This window comes from Bufo gargarizans, chromosome 2 (genome assembly GCF_014858855.1).
Source record: "Bufo gargarizans isolate SCDJY-AF-19 chromosome 2, ASM1485885v1, whole genome shotgun sequence".
Lineage (NCBI taxonomy): Eukaryota > Metazoa > Chordata > Amphibia > Anura > Bufonidae > Bufo > Bufo gargarizans.
Window position 1 is genome coordinate 320,969,398 of NC_058081.1, and position 5,378 is coordinate 320,974,775.

The 5,378-nt window shown below is 39.8% G+C and overlaps 1 pseudogene; it reads left to right on the top strand.

Moving 5' to 3' along the window:
• Positions 1-1,742: 1,742 nt before the first annotated feature.
• LOC122925869 lies at positions 1,743-3,149 on the top strand (annotated as a pseudogene).
• The last annotated feature ends 2,229 nt before the right edge of the window (positions 3,150-5,378 follow it).

The following is a 5,378-nucleotide window of genomic DNA, read 5'->3' on the forward strand; positions in this document are numbered from 1 at the left end:
ACGGTTATATTAACAGTAGGAACATTATATAACTGTTTTAAATACCTATTTTGGCCTCTTGCTTCCATAAAACACAACTCTTAATGGAGTGTGTGTCTGTTCGGCTCCTCTCTCTGGTGAATTATGATACCAGCAGCTCCTGCTAGGGGAATTTCCCACACAAGCTGTGTGTGAGGCTGGCTGTGATTGGTCAAAACTCCTGCTGTGAGTGAGGCTGGCAGTGATTAGTCAAGACTCCTGCCCAGCAACAACAGTTTAACTCTATGCTTTCTGCTGTGTCACTGAGCTTACCTTACTTTATATAATGAATCTTAAAGGCATATTATCTTTTCTGCTTCTGTAAACACAATATATAACAGTTATATGACATCAAAACATGAAGTCACTGTAAATAACTCTGCTTTTGTCTTTAACATACAAACATAGGAACTGTATTAAGGTTATTGGCAGGTTTAGCTGTATAAACATGCTGTATAAGCTATATTAGCAACCTAGGACAGGTCTTAGCTGGCCAACTACATGCCTTATTCTGTGTCTTGCCGCCAACTAGGCGCTAAGTTGCTCAACATAAATTCACGGTTGACCCCTCTTTCCCTGCTGTGAGCTGAGAAGGAACACAACTAGAACTCAGTATTAGCACCAAACCAGAGGCAGAAGGTGAAACTGATGTTTCTGTCTGATATGAGCTACAACCTGTCAACCACCACAGTGCTCTTTGTAACATCCAATACTTACCATTACAGCACGCCTTCTTTCACGTCCAGCTGCCAGCCAAAGAGGCTTTAGGTCGTACAACGTCATGTCGTTGTCAACTCGTCATCATCATCGTCACCCCTCTCTGCTGTAAGTAGAGCGCCAGAAGCATCTGGAGCACAGCTCAAGGTAGATTAGAAAGCGAGTTTGGGGACAACTGACTAGTGCTAGTAAATAATATTGAAATGATTACAGCAAAAATATTTCCTCTACACACAGACAGCATTATTATTAATAATGCGGTCTGTGTGTAGAGGAAGTATTTATGCTGAAATCATGTCAATATGTATAGTCCAGTCTACCCCTCTGCTGTGCGTAATAAATTTAATTAATACCACATTTAATTTTCAAACCACCCCATAATATTAAATGCAATAAAATCGCGCACACCAATGATACTATTATAGCATTGGGGTCAGTGATTTTCTTCATGCAATTAATATAAAGTAGTAAACTAATGAAGGCAACACAAGCTTTTATTGTTATATATAATTATTTTACTCCCCCCTCATCCACATATTTCTTAGCTAAGAATGATTATAGGTGCTTCTAGCTTTGTGAAATGTGAACAGTCACTGTATTGTTTGTGTGAGCCTTGTTCCTTAATCTGTACTGCTCCTATAAGTAAAAGGCTAACAGCACTAGTCGTCATACAGCCCAGTATGTACTGGCCGGGTGAGCATGATAGGAGTATGACTGCTGACAGCAGCCCTTTACACTGCTATCAGTAACATACTGGGATCTTATATGACTGCTGACAGCATTTAAACTGCTCTCAGCATCAGTAACAGCCAGGTACATGCTGGGATCTCATATCCATTCATATTAATATTGATAGTTTTTTTTCATCCACAACTTGCTCTTAACCTCATTATAGCTTGTAACCGTCTTATTTTAATGCAAATGGTTGCATAAAGAAAAAGTAAAAGTATAGTTTGGGACTATTTTAGTCAACCCTCCCCAGGACAGGCAATGTGCAACACAAGAGCATGGGATCTGCAACTGCAAAAACAAAGAATACATCAAATCTTTGGACCCATCTAAGAATTAATCATGTTGAACTATTTAATGAAGCACAGAAAACAAAAAAAGGGAATCGTATGAAACACCAACTGTATTCCAGCCAAAAATAAAAGACCTATTTCAGAAACGCACAAAGTGGCAAAAGTCTGATGGAAGATCCCAACTTCTGGACAGAGCAATCACAGAGATGATGGTTATGGATAACCAGCCATTTACAATGGTGTCTGACTCTGGCTTTAAGCGCTTGATGTCCATAGTTGAGCCAAGGTACACATTGAAAAATGAAAAGTTTTACAGAACCGAAATGCTGCCAAAGATTCATCGCAAGGTGGTTCAGAAAGTAAAAACAATGTTTACTACTCTAATTCACTACTGACTGCTGGTCCCGATCAACAGAATTGATAATGGATGGACAAAAAGGCAGTTGGTGTTGAACACAAAGGTGATACAAGGATCCCACACTGGCGAGTACATTAAAGAAATGTTTCTAGGCATGCTTGATGACTGGGGGATAAACAAAGATCGAGTGCTGCTTGTGCTTCGAGACAGCGGAGCAAACATGGTGAAAGGAATGAAGCTTGCTGAAGTGTTAGATCTCAGCTGTATGGCACACACCCTGCAACTTGTAGTAAATTATGGTCTTTCAAGCCAGAGAGCTGTGATCGACATAATTGCCATGTTAAAGAAGTGTGCTAGTCATTTCAAGCATTCATTAATTGCCAAGCACCGACTGAGGTGCATTCAGTCAGACCTTGGCCTGCCCAAAAACATCCAACACGGTGGAACTCCACACTCCACATGCTACAAAGATTGCTGGAACAGAAGTGAGCTCTTAGCATCTATACTGGTGAACATGGAGGATATGCCCTAATGCTGATCAGTGGGAGATTGTAGCAAATCTTATTCAGACCCTCCTCCCAATAGAGGAAGTGACCCTAGAGGTTAGCCATAATGACTCAAGTGTGTCATCCGTCATTCCATGTGGGAGAGTGCTGAAGATGCTTTTTCAAGAGAATGAAGGGCCCACTAAACGTGGCATTAAAACACTCAGGGAGGTAATGAAGGAAAGCCTCAACAAACATTTTTTGAAGTATGAATAGAATCTAAACGTAGTGTTGGCATGTCTTTTAGATCCTCAATTCAAACATCACGCTTTCTCTTCTGATAATGTATTGGGCCAGGCAAAAGAATGGCTGACAGAAGATATGCAAAAGGAGGTGCAGGTTCTAAAAAGGTCACATCTGGAAGAGCCTGATGCTACTAGTCTGGAAGAGCATGCTACTACTAGTAGTACTAGTCTGGAAGACCAGGATGATGATGCAACAGAAACATACAAATTCCCAAAAAGGAAACACATGGAAAAAAGCCTTTAACATGGCCAAATTGATGCCATGTTCAGCGTTTTATTGGGGCCTCATGTGGAGGATTCTCTAACTTTAACAAAAGTCAGCCTTGATGATGAGCTTCATCTTTATTTGAAAGAACCAGTGATTAATAGAAAGGGCAATCCACTTGAGTGGTGGAAAGAAAATGAGACACTCTTTAAAACCCAGAAGATACCTTTGCTCTCCACCCTCCTCTATACCTAGTGAGCGTGTTGTCAGTGAAGTGTGAGCAATCTACGAAAGAAACAGAAGCCGTTTACCAGGAGAACATGCAGAAATGTGCTTTCTGTACTACAATGTACTCCTTCTCAACTGGAACTATTGAAGAAATTCTAAAGTTTTATATTAGTTCAGCATAGTTTTCATAAAATTTTATTTAATGTCCGTCTTAACTCACTTTTTTGTAATCTTGAAGCTGGATAGCAGGTTAACATGGCTTGGCATTTGCTGAATAATCTGGGTTGCTCCAGGAACTGGTCCTGTATGTAGTGTAGTGTACCCTTCCCTGTGCCCACTACCATTTCCTCAGCTACCCAAGACCAATACCCAATATGATGACTAATCGTATGGACTATGTGGCTGTGTGCAATTGAACATTGTTGTTCTTGTTACCTTTTGACTGATATTTTTTTTTTTAAAAAAGTGGTCCAATTTGTTGCATTTGACCCATATCACCATTGTTTTGCTGCAATCTGACTGGTATGTTTCTGTATTATTTATTTTTATTTTCCAATGAAAAGGAAAGATTTACAAGAAAGCTAAACGTTAACAATAAACATGTTAATTTAACAGCAGATTTGTGTAGGTATAAAAAAATAAAAATATATGAAAATGCACAGAATATCAGTATCAGTTATCAGCTATCGGCCTGAAAGTTCACAGTTATCAGGTATGGGCTCTAAAAAATCAATATCGGTCGATACCTAGTTCTAAAACCGACTGCATGACAGCTGTTAAAAAAATGCTTTTGCCTGTCATGTGAATGTACTCTAAGAATGATGTTCCTAATACATAAAATGAAATATTAACTACAGTATTGTTAATCGACTGCACTGCATTATATACAATCTGTTCTTGAAGGGGTTTTCCTGAAATAGAAGATTCCTGCAATGGAGGTGCCACTTGTAAGACACTAAACAATCTGATATTAATGGCCTATCCAGTGTATAGGCTATCGATATTAAAATCCTGAAACGCCACTTTAAGAACCTTTAACATGGGCCTTGGATCAGGGCAAATGCTGATTCCCAATAATTGCCCTGCATAAAGGCTGTATTGTGGGGCAGATCATTGCTGACAAGCAGTTGTAGGGACTCTCATTAGCGATAATTTGCATGTGTACTACCACCACTGATTACCCAGTGAATGAGCAAACACTTGTTCATCGGGCAATAACAATCTTTCAGCAGGTTTTAAAATCATCGCTTGCCGGGGGGCAGATTGTTTTGCCAGCAAACAACAAGTCAGTATGTGGACGAGCGATGGCATTAACGATCACTCCTCCCCATACTGTGGAGAAGATCACTAAATGTAATAGCAGCAGTCTCCTCCACTGACGAGCAGGTGTTGGGAAGGAACGCTTCCTTCCTGACAATCATCTGCCTGATCACCTGGTGTAATACAGCCCTAAGGGTGCTGACAATCACCCTATAAATCACTGCACCAGTATAATATGCTACTGACAATACTAGCCAAACACTCACGCTGATGTTAAAAACTGAGACTTTGGCCAATATATTCCAGTCAGTCAGTGATTTATGGATTTTTATAGTCTCATCCACACATTATCCCATCTTGTGTAGGATGTTTTTGTGGTGCATGTGGTCCGCTGCTGATATCCTCCATTGTATGCATTTTTTCTGGGGATTGCTGTTAGCAGTGGATCACATGCGGAGGAATTGCTCCCCCGGATATAAACACACTACAGTGTTTGGGGTTTTGAGCACTTCCTCCCATTTAGGCCACTTCATTTTGTGATTTTTATTTTTATTTTATTTTTTTGCTGACAATCACCCAACAAATGAGCAGACATTCATTCATCAGTTGAGTATAGTATACAGGGACATCATCTCTGCAGCCAAAGTGCGGTGGGTAGGTTCAGAGCAGCAGTTTTGGAAATAACTGTGGATAAAATAGGTAAGTATTTGTTATTTTCTTACATTTAAAGTGTAACTGCTATTTCACTACCAAAAATGAAATTCCTAACATATGTGATGC